The sequence below is a fragment of the Mycetomoellerius zeteki genome, unplaced genomic scaffold, assembly GCF_001594055.1.
Source record: "Mycetomoellerius zeteki isolate Tzet28-1 unplaced genomic scaffold, Tzet1.0 scaffold167, whole genome shotgun sequence".
In the NCBI taxonomy this organism is placed as follows: domain Eukaryota; kingdom Metazoa; phylum Arthropoda; class Insecta; order Hymenoptera; family Formicidae; genus Mycetomoellerius; species Mycetomoellerius zeteki.
Window position 1 is genome coordinate 384,085 of NW_017256623.1, and position 20,401 is coordinate 404,485.

General features: G+C 36.5%; 1 protein-coding gene across 2 annotated transcripts in view; it reads right to left on the bottom strand.

Moving 5' to 3' along the window:
* Nucleotides 1–20,401, bottom strand: part of LOC108721334 (uncharacterized) — a 139,097-nt gene that overhangs the window by 111,030 nt on the left and 7,666 nt on the right. The window contains exon 2 of one of the 2 annotated variants that reach the window (XM_018445837.1): nt 20,384–20,385. The exons of the other annotated variant lie outside the window; for it this stretch is intronic. The gene's annotated coding sequence lies outside the window, so the exon portion shown is untranslated. The remainder of the gene's footprint in view (nt 1–20,383; nt 20,386–20,401) is intronic. 2 annotated transcript variants of the gene reach the window in all.

Consider the following 20,401-nt stretch of genomic DNA (forward strand, 5'->3'; position numbering starts at 1 on the left):
AAAGACATCGCAGACGGCCTTCGAGAAGATTTTCTACCACAAAAGCCGAGAGAGAGAGAGAGAGAGAGAGAGAGAGAGAGAGAGAGAGAGAGAGAGAAAGGGAGGAGAGGGAGAGAGCCATTGGCAACGAAGGAGGACAACGGAGAGAGGATTTGCCTCACGTCCCCTCAGCCTGGCCGCAGCGGTACGACGTTCCAAATGGACTCGCATTCTAGTAAGACATAAGGTCATCGGATTTTTCAATTGTAAAAGCGGGACGCGACCATATTTTAAGTTCCCGTTCTATCCGGAATACCTATCTCCATTTCTAAAAATGCTACGCAAATGTTATCATACCTAAATATAAAATGTAAAATTGTAATTTCAAAATTTAATTAAAAAGATATTTTTATAATTTTTTTTTTCACATTTTTATACGCGATAATTCGCCAGCGAGAATTTGAATTTATCGAATTTACGTTGCTAAAGTTGTAATAACAAATTTATCGAACGAAACCGGAGTTTTCACACTCGCGCTTCGTTTCCCTATACCTGTTTCTGCTTACCCTAGCGTTAAAAACGGATTGCCAAGTCACCCTAGGTAAGACAATGGTGAATCGCCATCGGGCATCGCGAAATACTCACCACCAGCACGCCAATTACAATTCTATGCGCATTATATGCTCATTAGCGTAGCCGTATCTCACAGGGCAGCAGGGGCGGTGCACGGCACACCGACGCTCCCTTATGCATAATAACCAGCTGCCTGGCAGAATCCCCGCGGCGCCTCCGTCCCGATAACGTTACATTATTTCCGTCTAATTCACGCGAATCGATACGATAATCCATCCATCAACGTTACGGCGTTCACGCCGCGCCGCCATGCGAGTGGCTCGTTAAAAATGCAGCCAAAATCACGTCTTGATAAATGTCATGTCCGATCGGCTGCGCGCCCGGCTTCGTTAAAGCGAGTTTCATAAGTAACGGATAAACGTGCTGCAGTCACCCGGTGATGCATCGCGACTCATTCGTCACTCGAGTCTCTGAGAAACGAAGAAACTCTCCTGACGTGAAGGACGATTGTGTACTCGCGCGAGCGTGTAAACGTTATTACAAAGAGGTGTAACACGGAGCGACGTTATAGAACGACTCTTGTTATCGCACAAGTTTACATATCGTTAGAAGTTATAACGCGCGTGAAGAGCATGTTAACGTTTTATTTGGTAAAACGGTACCAATCTTCTTTGCAAATTTTATCTTCGAGATTTCTATAAAAGATGTGCTGATTAGTCTGAAAATTGGTTTATTGGTTATACTCATTTTTTAGGAACTTTGCGTTTTATAATGAGTCATTCTAACTAAGCAAAAGCAGGCTTTTGCCTAACTTGTAGTTTTCTGAAACATGAAAATGCACTTACAAGAATATTGGTTCGTGTATACATTTTGATATTAAAATATATGTTTGTAATCCTAATAAATGTTAAATATATTTGTAATAAAAAATTTACATAGAATTGGTTTAGAGCACGAATTATTTTTAATTATTTAATAATTAAAAAGATTGTGAGAATTAAAATTAAATTATTCTGAAATTATTTCGTAATGGTATTTTTAAAATGTAAAAAAAGGAATGTCTTTATTTTTGCTGATTAAAATATTACAAATATGTACTGTGTAGTCTAAATGTATTTTGAATTCCGTCTATTTTGTAACTTTTATATTAGTAAGAAAATTAAATTGATAGTAACGTTAATATTTTGTAAAAAGCGTATAACACGAAGGGTTTCACATAGATATTATATTTCCCGTTTGAAGCTAAACTTTTATTCAAAATACTTTTTATTTCCGCAAAACAGAAATAATCCAGATAATAATGTTAAAACTTCTATTCTACCCAGTAACTGGGGATCCAAATTTATCAAAAGTCTCGCAATTCTCCCTCGTTAAAATTATTCTCCGTAACTCCTCCCTTTGATATAAAGATAGTTCACGGGATAAATGGTAGGCTTAAGAAAGAAAGTATAAGCACGTACCCGATGAAATTAAGTAAACAGCCATTGTCTGCGAGATGACGAGCGATATGATCGACGAGAGCAGCTATTGAATCGAACGGAGGGCAGTTTGTGGACATAAAAAATTCCTTCCGAGACGTGGAAGCTAATGAGACCCGCACCGTCGATCGTCGGTGAATGCCGTCAGTTTATTTTGGATTTCGACTTCGTCAGAGGGCTGACATCACCACATCGTCGTTTGATCGCTGAATCAAGCGACCAACCAGATACATTCGGTCATTCGAACGAACTACCAGATGCTGCAGATGGACGGACCGGCTACTAATCACAATAGAAGCCCTTTTCACCTATATACACGGTGTCCCAATTTTGATGCGCGTTCCCTTCAGCTTTAGACTTTATCTTAACAAAGTAATATCTTTTTTGAAGCAAAGAAATTTTTCCTTAACAAAGAGATATTCGACGTTGCACTCTGTAAGAATTTTTCTAAGAATTTACAAGCAAGAAAATTTTAGAAATTTTCTTGTTGTAATCTCGTTTTTCCCTATCCTCAATTTAAAATTCTGCTAACCACATTTATGAAATTGAGAAAAAAACAAGATTTTTCTACTTATTTCCACGATTTAGTTTCATAATAAAGTTCAAAAAAGTATTGCCTCGGTATTCTTCTTAACAACAAATTTCTTCGAAATTAAGTCTAAAATCTGTATATAAAAAGGGCACAGAAAATTTAGAGAGCACCCTATACAAACACGTCATAGATATAATTCGAGCGTTTACCTGCACGCGTTCGTAGGGCTTTAGCTCTGTGTGCTCGCCTTCTGTGCTCTCTTCCTTTCCCCATTTTGTCAGGTAAGCGTGGAAGTACACGCGGCGCACCGTGCACACGAAAACGTTCCCGCAGCCACCGTGTATGTATCGCGATCTTTGTGTGCTGGACCGCTGACAGGAAGAGCCAGGCGTGACGACATAATTTTCGTCGTCTTCCTTACCACCCACGTATTCGCGTTTCTCGCAAATAAGAAACCGAGACAAAAAAAAAAGATCGTAATAATAAGAAACGAGACGCGCGTGTTCGCAAGGTAAAAAAGTCGCGACGACGATGATAAAATTAACAACGGCACCTGCGAAATTTTCATTCGCCGTGTGCGGTGACGTTCCTCCGCCCGTTGTGCTCGAGTTGTATGACGCGCGCGTGAAATTTATCGTGCGTGAAATTCGACGCGCTCTTTTCCTCATGCACTTCCCACATTTGCATTCAACGAGGCGATTCCACGATTCTAATTTGTCGCTCGCGAGTCTCAAGAGACGGCTGAGAGATTAGCTCGTCCTCATTCAGTATACACGCGGGGGGATAATATCTTATTCTCTTCACACGCTCAGGAATTGACATCGCGTGCGCGCGTCGCGTCGAAATAACGCGAGTAAAAAATGCATACGCTTTTACGTTGCGGTGCGTTAGCACCACCGTCTGCAACATTTGCGTCAAAAGCACGGAGTTCGCTTCAAATCCTCTTATCGTCCTTCCCTTTATCTTCCCCTCTCTCTCTTTCCCCCTTTCTTCATTTGTCTCCTCTCTTTCCCTTTTCTGGCTCGCGGCATTTGCTTCACTCGCGCTTTCGAGCATTAGAACGTACCACCTTTTTGGCAGCATGAACGAACGAAATATATATGTTCCTTTTCACTTTACGATTTATTTTCGAAAATTTCCGACCGCGTAAAAGGCGTTTTGTGCTCGACTGTCCGTGCGTTCTGGACTGGTTTGCGAGATGTTGAACTTTTAGAACTGTGTGTATTATGAATGAACGGCAGGGCCGCGAACCATATGGCGAGAATGCAAGGCGGAGTACTCTTGTATGTGTACGTGAGAGGGAGAGAGAGAGAGAGAGAGGCACGAGAAGAACAGAAGAGAGAGAGAAGGGGGGAGGAGAGAGAGAGAGAAAGGGAGGAAGAAAGATCAGAGAAGAGAGGAGCATGCCACGGCAGATTGAACGATGACAGCAAAGTCGATGGCTTCTTAGGGCCATTTTATATAGAAATCCAACGTAGCGCGTAATGCAATTTGGGACGTGACAAATGTACGGCAGGTAAATTCCCTGGGTCTCGCACGATGCCGCGTGTAGCCCTCTATTATTGCGACTCTCAGCTGCTCTCACATCGCTCCCGATAAATTCAGTGAAACTCTTAACCGATTAATAGTTCTCTCCATCGCAGCTGGGTTATTAAAACAAAATATACAGGGTGATCTGTTAATAATATAACAGATAAGAAAAAGCTATACTGCATTTCAAAAATATGTTTAAGATTTTTATATAATAAAAGTGATTACAACCACTTTTTATTATGCAAAGAGTTTTATAGTAGAATGATTACTTTTTATTATATGTATAAAGAACAAAAAAGATTAATGCTTTTCGTTGAATTTCTTCTCCTTAAACGGTTTTTCATCGATATGTGAATCCTTTGTTATAATAGCAAACTAAAATCTTTCTACGGGATATCAGAATTCCGATATGGTTTTGACGAGAAACTGTAAATTGGATTGAATTTGTTACTACTAACCCCGGCAACACAAGCGTGTATTTACGTAAAGTGAGCCAAATGCAATGAATTTACGATGTGGTTTTGATGCAACTCGCGATTGAAGCGTTTACTCGAGAGATTGTTGTTTGATCAATTTTCATTACTGCTTCGAGTGATATGTTGATACGTTCATAGATACTATTAATCAATGATAAGGGGATACACGAAGCGTCTTAAGTAGACGGTCGAAGGTATTAATTGTAACAAAACGCAAGTCCATTCATTCAGTTAAACGACTTTCACCGCCTTTATCCGCCTGTCGAGCGTGCGATATAACTCGCACGCGTTATACTTTTAATTACAGCGAAGCTGAAAGCGCGTGAGGAAGAGTCATTATGCATTCCGTGCGAGAAGCGGTGCGTAGGTACTGTGTAATTTGAAATGCAATAAAAGCGCCCCGTGTAGACAGGTAAGTCGTAAAACCGCAACAATGCATGTCTCTTTAATATGAATTTCAGTAGGGTGTGCGCCTCTCCCTTAAATGCATATAGTAAATCAATAAGTCTCACAAAGTAACATCCGTAAAGCATAATGTAGTGTATGACAGAGTACCTCAGTTTTTTTTGTTCATAGCGTAAACACACTTTTGTATTTTAGTTCTAGTACAATTATTTCTTTGATCTTTCGAGATTTCGAAATAGAATAAACATGGAAGATAATACAACGTCCATAAAATATAATGTAGTGTATAACAAAGTGCCTCTATCTTTTTAGAACACACAGATATTTTTGAATATTAATCTGAATCTCATTGTTTTCTCCGTTCCTTTCTAGACCAGAATGGATTAAATATTGTGAAACGAAAATAAAGAAAAATAAAAGAGGAAATAATAAATTGTTGACTTTCAAATTGAAATGCATAAAAATATTTGATTAAAAACAGAATTCCCGAAATTTCTCAGTGCATTTTCCTATCATTTTAGATATATGTTTTAACTATATTGAATATCAATATAATATTATCAAGGCATCACCATAAATGCGCTCATTCGTACGGAATAATAACTAGATAACTCTATTATTATTATTATTATATGCTCTCTATTATCATGTATATTTATATTTTGTGTTTACTTATATGTGTATTTATATAGCTACAATATTTAATTATACTATCAAAATAACATTAATATTAACAATATTATACTACCCAAATAACTGTTTTACTATTATTATACTCTCTCTATTATCTCATATATTTATATTTTATCAGTTTACTTATATGTGTATTATATATAGCTACAGTGTTTAATTATACTACCAAAATAACACGTCATTAAAGAGGAGGAATTTTCAAAAGACATTTACATATAAATTACACCATAATTAAAAATATAATTTAGGTATAATTGATACCGATTATTACCATTACCAAAAACACGTTTATGTGTAACGAGTAAGCCGCAATACACACCAATTACAGTCGCATGCTGTTTCTCGCGTTTAATGCTTTCTCTAGTACGATATAAAAATGCTAAACGCGTATCCCCGACGAAGGCTCTCGCGCTCTCGCACGCGAGCGCGTGTTTCGGCGAGACGTTCATCCGGAACCAGTTTGGCGGGTTTTTCGTTACCTTCATTGTGACTGGCGCGGCACCAGAAGTTCGTGAAAAACCGTGACGAAGGTTGATGGAAAAAAAAAAAGATACCCCTGCTGCCGCCACTGCCGTTGATGCTGCTGTTGCTGCTGCTGCTGCTGCTGTTGCTGCTGACGGCGTGTCCGGTGGATGTCTACCGATGAATTGCGGACAAGCTTGAACTTCTTCGGCCACGCTGCATATCACCGGAACTTGATATGTACGCACATGCGAGCATGTACGCGCACACGAATACACACAACACATACATACGTGTACAGCATTGTAAAGGATCACACAACCGGTATAGGCTTCCGTTGCCTATAAAATTAACATCGCGCCGACGATCCAAAAATCGAGCGAGGTGATCTTCTAAAAAAATTCGTTGAGCGAGCGACAACAATTCCGAATTCTTTTTCAGGTGCAAATTACCGGCCCGTCGATTCAACTGACACGTAAATATATCGTTTGAAGAGATACCTTCTTTCTCTTTCTTCGACAACGGCCGTTATTCTAATTTCGTTGTTTGTTTTTCACATTTCGTCGTGAATCATCCTCGCAGCATTTAAATAACGATCAGCCATTCGCGACGACTGCAAATTGAATGCAATTAAATGCCTCGAAATCGGGTATGAACGGGAGCTTACTCGTTGCGAGCTTATTCGTTGTACCGAATTTATAATATAATCGTCACTTATTTTATTTTCTTCGACTTCCGGCCTTCAGAAAAAGAGGAGGCCCGTGATTCTTCTTGCTGAATAATGTAAGACGAATATATAAAACTACACTCTTTTACTTTTATCGGAAAGTCCAGTGTTTTTAATATACAGCAACCCAAAAGCAGAATATGAATAACCCGGTTCTAAGCTAAAAAGAAGATGGCAATAACTTTATGCTATAGGATTTAATGGCGACGGGGTTATTTAGTGTTGCGAAATGAAAATTTTAATGTTGAAAGTTATGTAGTGAGCGTTTCGACAGATGAAATAGGTTACCGTATGTAAGACTCGTATTTATGGTCGACATTAGAACCGCAAAAGTTAATTTACCACGCGGTCCGATAGTGCACAGGAAATATTCACGTCTGTCTCCTTGTACTTGACGCGATCGCATCTCGATGAATAATGGGACGACACATGGAACGGACCTGCCGCTACCTGCCGACTCGAGTCACCTTGCGAATGACAACACGGCGTGCAGCAATCTTGAGTGCGCGTAGCGCACCGTGAGCTACCAAAACAAATACCAAGCCAGTCAGCTTTGTGCGACATGTCTAACAAATTATGAAATAACGCTAAATATTTCACTTCGTATTTCAAATTAATTTTGATGAATGAGCTATTATTCAGCACTTTACACCTTGTTTTACAAATTATTAACGTCGTCTCAGGCAACGATTAATACTGTCCGATTGAGAAAGCATTTTGCAACGGAAATAATGTTGTTTGCTAATTTTAATTGGAAAGAAAATTTGTTTTAATTTGATTGATATGTATATATAAATGTATATTACGATTATTGACGCATTTTATTAATAACGAATTTTAGTTGTTATATACGAATTATTTCTTTTTTTATAAATGATAATTTAAAACTGCAAAGAAACTAACTAACATTTTATTTACATACAATTTTATCTCCAAAATCGATTATTAAATCACTCAGACTGTGTTTCAACATAAACTTTATTCCCAGTCCACAATTTATTTATTCAAAGCACAATCGCAATTGCAAATACGATGTAATCAAACAAACTAAAATGATTCTCAAGATCTATTTATGAAACATATCGTATATCTAACAATAAGTTGTTCAACAGAAATGCGACTATAAATAAGAGCTTTAGATATTCCCGGTCAATCCCCTTTTTGTTTTCTATAGGAATTATTGCAAGTTCAAAATATATCGAATCAAAAGATATTGGAAATACTGCCATCGAATTTAACCGAGATGAAATTGGCAATTTATTGGAATTTGCCTATTGTTTGAAATTTATACCCGCAACATTTCACTGAAACGCACAAATAACATGTCGTAACGCGTTACGAATATTTTTTTTTTTTTTCGATCACCGAGTGAAGCAATGCGTTTCGAGCAATCCGATTTACCCAGTATCCGCTATACGAAACAGTATTTCCTCGTTTCTAATTTCGCGACGTAGATCTCGCGGCACGTTGCGAGAGTAAATTTCGAGCACTGGGCGAATTCTGTTATTACCAGTAACATGTTCGTAGCCATGGAAGATACGATAACCTCGGTATCTGTGTCATCCTGTATATAGGGTGTTCTAGAAACTCCGTCCTTATGTCTGATAATTATGATCAGGATACAAACAGGTTTTAAATGAAAAAGCACAATGCACCAATAATATAAGAGGTTCAGTTGATAATCCTAGTAGAAATCTCCTCATAGATAGTTCAAAAAATGCCCATGATCCATGGATATATGCCCATTTTAGAAAGGTATATACCCATCTAAAGTGGGTATATACCCGTCCCAAATCTTCCCATCATGAGAAGATTTCCACCAGGGAATAAAGTACAACTCGTACAACGTACAGTAATATAAAACTATTCATTACAGAAAGAGATGGTAAAAGCTGAATTCAACAAATGGTCACAAATAAACATGACTAAACAATGTACTTGCGAAGCCGTTTACACTCATTTAAGCAAGTTGTTCATTCATGTTTATTTTGCATTCATTTGTTGCTCGGTGAATCCGTCGTTGAATCCGGTTCAAGAAATATTATCTGCGATCGAAAATTGTTTTTTCTCTGCATTAGTATGATTTGTAATATCTCCTAATGCATCCTAAATTTCTAGATTTCGCATTACCTCCCAAATGCCCCAGATTTTCCCATTATCTATTATCAAGCGCAAGCATTCGTTTCTGATTTAAAATAGTTTCGGAGCCGAGAGCTGCCAAGAATCGAAAACATAAAACGCACCAGCGAAAGCTCTCCGAGTCGTTTTTACGTCGGTATCGTTACGGGAAGTCGAGAAAATCGGAAGTCGATGGTTTCACGAACGAGAATTAAATCGACAGCGATGCAAGCGACAGCGACGTAAATAGCAAACTGCGGATAAAACGCGTACGTGTGCACGACTACCAAGGTACATCGCTGATATCCACTTTTCTGGCGGTAGGATCTAGCAGTCTTTAGCCGGAAAAAAAATACCAACGATCGGCGGTGGTTGCGTGGTGCGGTACGCCGATCGCGAAATTCCTCAATAAATAATCCCTGATCCTCGCGAATGGTCGCATAGGTATACTTCGCTGATACTCGCGATATGCGATACGCGCTCCGCACACGCCCGCACGTACGTACAACACAGCAATTCGCTAGACGAGCGCGTGTTGTGCATGCACACGCACACACCGCCTCCACGTTCACCGAAAAAGCTCGAAAACCGGCCGCGCTCGCTCGCTCGCTCGCTCGCTCGCTCGCTCTCGCGACGGCTTAAGTGATTTGCATGCGCGACAGGTGCAGCGCGCGAGTCGGTGTATTACGTGTTTAATTCACGTGTCTCGCATACCCGGCGTTACGATTCCCGCTGATTTCCATAATGCAACCAGGCCACCACACCGCGCCCCGCCGTGCCGTACCGTGCCGCAGAGAGGATCCGCCCCGGATCGGCGGTATTTTTCGGCGCGCGAGACAGATCGCCCAGAGTTTACGCGCTCCTATCGATCGCGTTAAACGCGTGTCACCAACGCGCGGGCTGGTCGAAGCGACGCGGCCGTATACCATCGAATCCGTTGACATCGCGTATTAACTCTTTGTGCTCTCAAGCCGAGGTAAAACTCGATATGCCGCGTGGATTATTACAGTACCTATTTTTTGACGATAAATAATTATTTCTCTTTGATCATAGTATAGACAGGAAAGGAAATACGGTTTACTCGTAGTCGTGTTAGCAAATTGTTTATGATATTTCGATGTGCGAATTGACTCCTTTTAATGTGTGGTGATTTAATTAAAGTCTAACTAAATTGCCAGATCCGTGTCCGATAATAATAATTGATAATTATAAAAACTGAAGAATACATGCGCAGTAATATCTTGCATATAAAACAGGATAAATGGAGTGCACGTGATTCGCGTACAATATGAAATTGCATTGTTAATATCATTATACTAAATGAAAATATTTTTAAACTTTTCTAAAAAATCATGATAAAAAAGATAAAATCATGCATTTAATTACTCATAATTACGACAATATTATTATTCATAAATTAAATCTCAATCAGATAAATGATTTTTGCTGCACAATTATACATATCGTAACACACAATGATGCGGTGAACGTAAGAAAGTTTTAAATATGAAAAATGAGACCGTATTATTATTATTATATTATATATTTATGATGTGAACATCGTTCCCTTATTTCAAAAGTGACACAATTCAAAAAATTAAGTTACCTAGAAAAGAGAAAAATTATTTTTTAACTCGACAAAAAGTTATTGATTAAATAACATCGACAAAAAGAATATATCATTCGTCATTTTTGTAAGTTTTCGTTTCACAATTCTTAAAAACTCATCCTTTTTGTATTGTGATAATTTTGACGATTTTTTTAAACTATCTTTTTTGAGTTGTGATAATTTTTTAAGTTAAATTCATTTTTTATGATTAATAGGATAACGTTTACTTGAAAATCACAATCATTTTTTAGCTGTGTTACTTTTGAAGTGAACGGCATATACACGAAATAAAAATAAATCCGTAATATTTGATATTACGTAGTAAATTGTATCATAATTGTTTTTATTTGTTCTAACTGTGACGAGCCCTTTGGTTTCGCCGAGTTTCGAGATTAACGATGCGTTATTGGTATCGCTTTCCAAAGACGCGGCGCGTGACAACGACAACACTCGCACGTTGGTAAACGTAATCACCGGGGAACGTAGTGATGCCGGGATTAAACAAGCAACAATCTCCGGGGTATGAGTTTCATCGAGCGAATATCCAACGCACATCGGCTACGTTCCCAGCGGGGATCGTTGAATTCTAAGTATTCCGCTCCGTCTCGTCTCGCGGAGCGTGTTCCGAATATACGCGGCTCCGTGAACGCCCGAAACAACAAACCAAAAAACGAAAAAAAAAAAACACAACTGAAGGAGAAGGAACGAGAGGAAAATAGTCGTAAAACAAAGCGCGTGCTCTTCTCTTTCCCCCGCTCGCTTTAAAGTTCTAACGACCGGTCCGGCCCGATAAAGCGTGTGTATATACATGTACAATGACGGCGATGCAGGAGAAGAGCGGGGTAGCGCGCATGTGCACGCGTGTGTGCACGCGGATGAAAGTCCACGGGGTCATCCACCAGTAGGGAGGCCACGATGTGCTCGCTTCGCTCCGCTCCGCTCCGCTCAACTCCGCGCGCCATGCCACCGCGCTGGAATTACGTTCGACGTTGGATTAACGTACCGAAAACTCGTTTATGTGTTTTGCCATTGCCGTGTACGGTAGCGAGTTACCCCGGAGACGATGACTGGGGATCCCAGACGACACAACACGGCGCGACGTGACGCTAAGGGAGTCCTGGGAATGTCCTGGAAGAACCGTAACGCGCGCCGTTCGACCGATTAAGGACCGATTCGAATGCCATCGAAGTTTCCTTCCGTATATTCCGACACACGAATGAAAATCGTATTTTGATACTGAATGTGAGCGAAAGCTGTTTTCATAACAGAAGCTGTGATTATATTCTGAAAAAAGAATCTGATAATGGCAAATGTTGAGTGAAATAATTTCCATCAAATGGTTTGGTTATACATAGCTATATATAGCTAAAAATAATTTTATTTTTCTAAATACACTGAAAAATTTTTTTTAATTTTCATAAATATTTGTTTGAACAGTTCTAAGTACTTAGCAAGTGTAAACATGTATTTACTTGATACAAAAACTAGATATTAATTTGGTTTAACCATCATCTTTTTATTGAGTAAATATATATTTACTATAAATAAATGTTTACTTAGTACTGTCTCTCTCTATTCAAAGAAATATTATTAAAATTTAGTAAACTTTTTAAGTGTAGTAAGTTATCAAGCATAATAATATAATCTCAAAAGTAATGACTAATAAACGAGCAAAATAAGATGTTAGATAAATAAATAAATTAATATATATTTGAGATTCTGCCTCAATAAAATTGCATACAAAAATATTAAAACGTTTCGACTCACTTTCTTCATTTAAAATAAGAAATTTTAATATTTTTGTATTTTTTGAGAGACAGAATCTCAAATATATATTAATTTATTTATCTAACATCTTATTTTGCTCGTTTATTGGTCGTTACTTTTAATATTTTTGCTGTATCAATCGAACGGTTTACATAACTGTTATAATAATATAACCAACCGTTTGGTAATAATTATTAAATATTTATATAGAAAAGCAAAATTATTTTTGGTTATATTAATAAACATTTGATTAAAATTATTTCAAAACATCTGGTAATTATTACTAAACTTTTTTCTCAGTGTAGCCCAATGAAGTGAACTGTTTTATTTAGTATTTATATTAACATTAATGCGATAGTATTATTAGACGTGATTTTATATCAAAACGTACGGAAACGATTTAATTTTTAACTCAACGTATATATTTAACGCATATACAAGACGTTCTACAATTCGTGACTTAAATTTTAATCGCATTCTCAGAGCAAGTTGGACTTTTCCTTGGTAAAAGGCTTTTGGTGAATTAAACTTCAGAGAGCCAAATAGATAACAAAGTCACATTCTTTAGCTAATTTCAGACCAACTTTACTGTAATAGAAAATTTCAAGATTTACTTGCAAAAGTATGTAATATTAAGAATCAGAAATTGCAACGAGTGATGATCTTTCTCAACATTTTCGCTAAATCGATTGTAACTGTAAATATAAAATGAAACATTCGGCTATAGTGCTGCAAGTGATCAGAGAATTAGCCATTAATCTTAAAATTACGAGTAGTACGGAGTATCCTTATATTTCTATACCCATTATATTCCTAAAAATATAGTTGTTTTATATATGGAATATATTTTCTCTTAGAGAAATATATCTGATAATTTATATTTCAGGCGATAAAAGATCTCGCTATCGCCAGTTTTTCTATCGTCGTAAAAGTTAAACGTGAAGAAACTCAGATCATATAGATAAGAAAAGGAATTTATGTATTTAGTTCTTTATGTCACGTTAAACTGCTTCTTCAAAATTATCGACAAGACAGAAACGCGTTGCATTTACGATATATATTATTTAGGTTCATTACTTTCATGTAAATCAGCATGAAATAACGATGTCGTAAATTAGCAGCGTGGAGACTTAATTGAGCGCCCTTTAAAATTTCACTTGTCTTTATTGTGAAATTCTCTCCTAGTCTAAGTGGGCACGTGTATACGGCGTTTCCATCTAAAGGGTTACGGATTAATAGTAGTAAAAGATCTGTCCATTCGTTCTGTATACGAGCCACGTGTTAACGTAAGTATAAAATACTTACAAAGACGAAAGTTTACGATCGTGTCGAATCGTCAATTATTCATGCGCGAGTTGAAAATGCCAAACAAGCAGATTTAGTGCTGATCGAACGTTACAACTCGGAAATTAGTTCAAACTCGATTGCGATATGTCTTGTACGTACAGTCTGTATCTTTAATTCCTAGCAAGTCGCACAAAGTTAGTGCCCGATTGTCAAATGGAAAGTCCTAAGACTCACGTATCGAATCGAAGATGAAGTTTCAGTAACAATAAAAGAAACTGCGCGTTCCATACATAAAACAAATGTCATATTACATTTAAAAAAGTTTGAGAAAACATCTCCATGGTTATTCAAAAGATTAATAAAATTGATTTTATTTTATAATATAAAGTTTCGATAAGAATAAAAGAAATTGCGCATTTCATTAATAAAATAGATTTTATTGTATAACAGTATAAATAAGTTCCAGTAACAATACATCAAAGAAACTGCATGTTTCGTACATAAATAAATATATTTAAAAAAGTTAGAGAATATATCTCCATGATTATTCAAGAGATCAATAAAATAGATTCTATTTTATAACAATATAAATAATAAATTTTTGGAAACATAGTTAAAACGTAGCTCTGTGGACTTTCCATTTTGTAAATACTGGATTTTCTAAAGCATTTAGTAATTTTACGCGTAATTTATCGAATTCTTTTAACTACACTGTTAAATTTATAATGTCAAATTAGACTCAATTATTTAAATTATTTAAATTATTTTTAATCACACATATCTATATCTAGCTCGTCACCTGCTCCTATCTAACATGACATTAATTTGATCAAAAAATGGAGTTAAACAATTTATTCAAGAAAATGTATTTTAACTAAAATTTAATTTATTATTTACTAAATGTATAAGTTATGGACGATTTACTTTAAAACTAATCACAAAGATGGAATGGTTTAAATTTTGACACAGATAGAAGTTAAAAATAACAAAATTTTATTTAACTCAAGGAATTAGGTTACCATTGCTCTTTTGATATCTAACAAAGTAGCGTAACGAAGGCATTTCTAAATCTGGTAAGTTAGCATCATCGAAAAGAGAAAAAGTAACAGCAAATAATGAGACGAGTACTCTCGTCTCGGTCTGACGCCACTTCCGTGTTATTATGTAAAGCTAGTATTCGCTATCTTTTTGCATGAAAAGAAATAAAACCAGCAAGAGAGAAAGCGAGAGAGAGAGAGAGGGGGGGGGAGTGCAACCGTCACGTCGATTCCAACCATTTCTGGATAGCTCTCCACGGTGGTTCGCAACGGTTCAATTGGATCAAACCCGTCGCTACGCGCGATGCACCTTGCACAGGATCTGCACGGACGAATCGAGCTCGTTGCAACTCGAAGGGCGCGGTCGAAGAAGCGCGAGACGAAGAAGACAAGAGAAAGGAAATCGCGTTATGAAAAATCCTGGCGCGGCTAAAGCCGGAATTTAACACGGTTCAACTCATAGTGACCATCCCGAATCGTCCACAGCGAGCGCATTGGACGAACGAGTTTTTGTTTACAGTAACATCGAAGGATTGAACCACCCACAATGCATTCCACTGTCGCTTCCTCTGGGCAATCGAGACTTTTGAAAAAGCTCCAACTAAAGAATGCACGATGTCCCTTCACCTTTTTAAATACCTTCCTCCTGCTATTTAACTTTGCCTTGTTCCTAACAATATTGCTAATGTATATGTAAACACAATTCAATTAACTTCCTAATATCGATTTGAAAACAGAGATAGAGCCTATCACTCTTCATAGAATTTTATCATTTCATACACTGATTCAATGTCAAATTATACCCAATTTGAGTTATTTTTAATCATTTCTATGGTAGGTCGTTGCTGTTTCTATCAAACATCCAATATAACGTTAATTTGACTAAAATAATGGATTTAATTAATTTAACTCAAGAAAATGTATTAAATTTAACTCAAATTTAGTTTATTATTTACTTAATGCATATGTTAATATAGACGATGTTTACTTTGAAATTGACAACGGAAATGGATTGATTTACATTTTGACATACATGATGGAAATTGAAATAACAAAATGTTATTTAACCGAAAGGATTAGGTTACCATTGGTCCTTTCATATTTAATAGTCTATTTAATACACAAGGTTAAAAATATTAATCTATAGAACTTTTAGATTATCGTACATAACAACATTCGTTACATCGTCTCAATAATATTGCATTAAGTGCGTCAAACAGTTATCTTGTAATATACTTTTTAAGACAACATTTATATAATTCATTTTTATGATTCACTTTAGGTGATTCATTTCGTATATTACGGCAAATATACGAGAAGCTTTAACGGCGCCAAGCGACGAATAATTCACCAAATTTTTGGCGCTGTTACAGATTCTCATACGCGATCGGCCAAATTGGATGCAGATAACGATTTTACTTCTTTCAACGGTTGAGCATTTCTGTGAATATGTTTATTCGATCCATTTCTAACGGTATGTGTGCGATGATATGTTTTAAAGTAAACCATGTAAATTCGTCTTAAGCTGTACATGTAATTCCCACGGGATTTCCAACTATGTATAATTCTAATACGCGTAAAAGCCTCTTATGCTTCTTATCTTTTCATCGGTTAACAAACAACACATTAGCATGATTCTCTTTCTGATGCTTCGTTTGGGATTATCTTGTCAAAAGGCAATCGTATAAAATTGGTTTATGCTACACATATCTCTGTATGACTTTCCGATTGTATAGTTATAATATGCATTAAAATTTCCAAATGAGATTAGCCTCTTTTCATTCTTTACGTATCTTTAAACGATTCAATGACATTTTCTCTGGAAACATCGTTTACGTGATTCCTTTTTCGACACTTCATTGGACGTAATCGAAAATGAATCGCATAAATTCGAGGATTCCATAATTCCATAATTTCTTTCGGGATTCCGTGCATGGATTTTAATATGCACTCCTCGGCGACGAAGTCGTGTCGATAGCACCGTGTCGGTAAAGTGAATAATAAAATGTCACGAGAGGGATTCTCTTGACGACGAGACGTACCGAAACCAAGACAAACTAATTGTAAACGAGCTTCAAGGAGAAGGTGGCGAAGGCAGAAGAGAAGAGGTAAGGAGCACAGCGAGCAACAACAGCAGCAGCAGCAGCAGCAGCAGGAGAAGAGATCCTCGTATTCGACGCCGAGATTCCAGTTTCTCCGTTAGTCGAGAAGCGAGCGGCGGTCGAGATGAGAGAAAGGAGGAGAGGGAAGAAGAGAAAGAGAGGAAGAGAGAAAGAGAGAGCGAGCGAGAGAAAGAGAAGAAGAGAGGTCTTCTGGTACATACGCCGAGGCAACCAGCCTAACTCGCCGAGGTCGGGTCGAATAATAAAATAAAAGAGCACGTCGGGTGGATGGGGTGCAAGGTGGTAGCGTGGTAAAGGTAGAAGAAGAGGAAGAAACTTCGCTACGGGAACGATGGGTGGTTATGTGTGGCCGCCGCCGCCGTCGCCGCCGGTGTATATGTAGTGTTGGTGGAGAAAGATGAAACCGAGGAATCGAAGGGGAGTGCGAGAGAAAGAAAGATCTCGGCGTTGCCACATGCTCACTGAATTTCCGAGCGCCTCAAATATAAAGGCCGTCTTTATAAGACCGCCGTGCGCTTATGCGACTGCCTTCGAAACTCGCATCAAATTCTTGACGTCTCATTAAACATCGTCAGGTTTCAAGAAGTTAAACGTTACGCCGCTTTACGCACGGCGGGCCGCTCCTACGTGCAGAAGTAACGAATCCACCGGACAGTGAAGCCGTTCTTTCTCTTCTTCCCGTTGCCGCTTTCGCGCACTCTCCGCGAATGAGAGAGTCTGCCTCGTATGCGAAGGCATTTTATATAGAGTGTAAATAAACTACAGGTGCAAACTTGAAAGATTAATGGAGGTCATTGCGAGGAACAACCAAGTCTTAATAAGCATATATCTGGAAACTAGTAATTACAGAAAATATTTAGCTTTTCAATTTGTAAGTCAGCAATTCTTTACATAGCTACATCGTACAGCAAGTCGTATCAAAAAGTTATGAAGCACTATAAGAATTTATTCATTTTCAGTCATGTGAAAAAAAGAATTAAGTATCTAATCAGCAATTAATTACTGCAGAAGGATAAAGTAAAAAATGATGTCAATAATTCGGATTCTAATTATTTGAAAAAATATTTTATCTTACCATTCTTGTCGAACATTACTAATACTATTACATCGTTTATTAACAAACTTATTGTTACAACTGGATACAGATGTTTAAACAAACTAAATTCATTTATTAAAGTACACAAAGATAGAGTAAATAAAACCTCCAACCAAAATGTAGTTTATAAAATAAATTGCAATGATTGCAATGCGTCGTACGTAGGACAGACAAAAAGATAAGCATGAGAATAAAAGAACATAAAAATAATATTAAGCTCGATTCATCTAAGCATACTGCCATCACGAAACATAGATTACAGTACAATCATTCATTTGACTGGGAAAGTGCAAAGATTTTAGATATGGAAAACAATTACAATAAAAGATTAATTTCATAAATGTTACATATAAAAGAGCGAACAGAAGGAATTAATTTTAAAAAAAAGACACAGAAAATCTAGACGAATCATATTTAGGTATATTAGAGTCCATTCGGAAAAATAATAACAAGTAACTTTGAGTTCTTACTGTCTGTCCTACAGGAACGTTATCACATTCGAATCTGAGCACCGTTTGCGTCTTGACGTTTTATACGAGGTTCCTACTTTCATGTAAGTCTTAATTTTATCTTTTACGAAAATTAGATTTTAACAGTTTGATTTTATGATAGATTAATATTCACGCATAATTATGATGGTGAAACTATTCTTGGTTATTGATTCTCGCTAAACAACGATGATTGATAATTTATCTGCCTGACATAGCGTGATAATGGGACGTTTTTGACAATCATTGCAATTACCAAAAAAACTCTTGGAGATGACATCAGCGATTAATAAGTAAGATCACTCCACTGCGAATTGAAATGACAACGTTCGATTAATAAGTAAGGCCACACCATTGCGAATGTAACAATACATCTGGAAATGTTTCACCGTATGTGACTATCACTATTTGTAACTGAAGAAGGACCGGTGGTCCCGAAACGTATTATATTTTAATTTTTAATTTTGTATGTTGATTGAATAATTATTTAAATTTGTCATCTAACTTTAGCTCGATTACAGACCTTGTTTAATTTTTCTTATAAGAATTTATATTTTTTCAAATCAAAAACAAAATACTTCTGAAACCATATGTTGAAAGCTTCTTTGTTCTGTTCAATCAACTCGGTTAAGTCTTATAAATTGTATGTGCAGTTTATATATAAAGTTCCAAAGTTATATTAATGTGTTCCCATTGACAGGTACTAATTAATTGTTGTTTTCATAACCAATTTGTTCTAGAAATATTAGTTCCTTCGTGAGCCTACTTGAAGAACGATTTGCCTGCCAAGAATGATTAACTACTTGAAGCGTGATAGGCTTCCTTCTCTCTCTCTCTCTCTCTCTCTCGATATTCTCAGTATCTTAGAATGGTGTTAACCCTAATTTTACCGCTTATTAATCGTTCGATTTTACCTCAAAATGGAGTAACGCCTGTAGTGTCACAAATCCATCCGAAACCTATCCCAAATAATCTTTACGGATTCTTTGATAAATCTGCTGTGGATTTTCCTTAGTAAGATATTTTCTATTCAAAACATGGCCATTTCCTACGACGCTCGCTCGTTACATGACACAAACTGTATAAAATATCTTTAATGTAACGTAATGTCTTTTTTGAAAATAGTAGATACAAAGTTTCCATTTCCAGATATTCATTATTATACAAAATATCTTGGTATTGCTATAATAATACACCGTGCGCTAATTACATGTAAATTTTATATTAATATTATACATATATTTTCCGCCATTTCATCATTATTTTTTCCTGCGTAAATTATCTTGTGAACATAACATGTTTCATGACGTTTAGCAAAAGCACCCTATATAATTGGTGATACATGTAGATTGACGTCTCTAATATTTATTCAAACATTAATGAGCAATTAGCAATTTAGTAGTTAAAATTATATCTTTTTCACGGGTAATCATGGTCGACAAACGAGCTCATCTATCGTACCACGTAATTACGCATAATAATTGTGACGATTGCGTTTACAGTCTCACGAGCATCATAATGTCATAAATTTCAGCTGATTAATCTGTAATTGTATATCTACCTCTCAAAGATTACGAATTCTTTTAGTAAAATAAAATGTTGTTAAATTAAATGTTATTCTTAAAATTAGTTTAATTATATTTAATTTTTTAATTAATTGTATATAATTACATAATTATGTCGTTATTTTTACTTTTGTAATTGAAGCATTCAAGAAAAGATATCAAGATAAAAAATAAAATTTATTTAAGCTGTCGTCGTTTCTACTAATTCTATCCTGATATCTTTATGTTTCTCATTAGAGAATATTAATTTTATGTTTTTTGTCATATAGTGAGTTTCAATTAACATAATGTTCACTTATATATTTCACTTATATATTATAATTAAAGCTATTCTTGTGCCCCCGAATATTTTGGGAATTCGTTGATATTTTACGATCAAAATAACGGTCGTGTTTGGATAAATTAGGTGGATTATGTTGGAAACTCTTTGTTGACCGCTTTCCGTTATGGTGC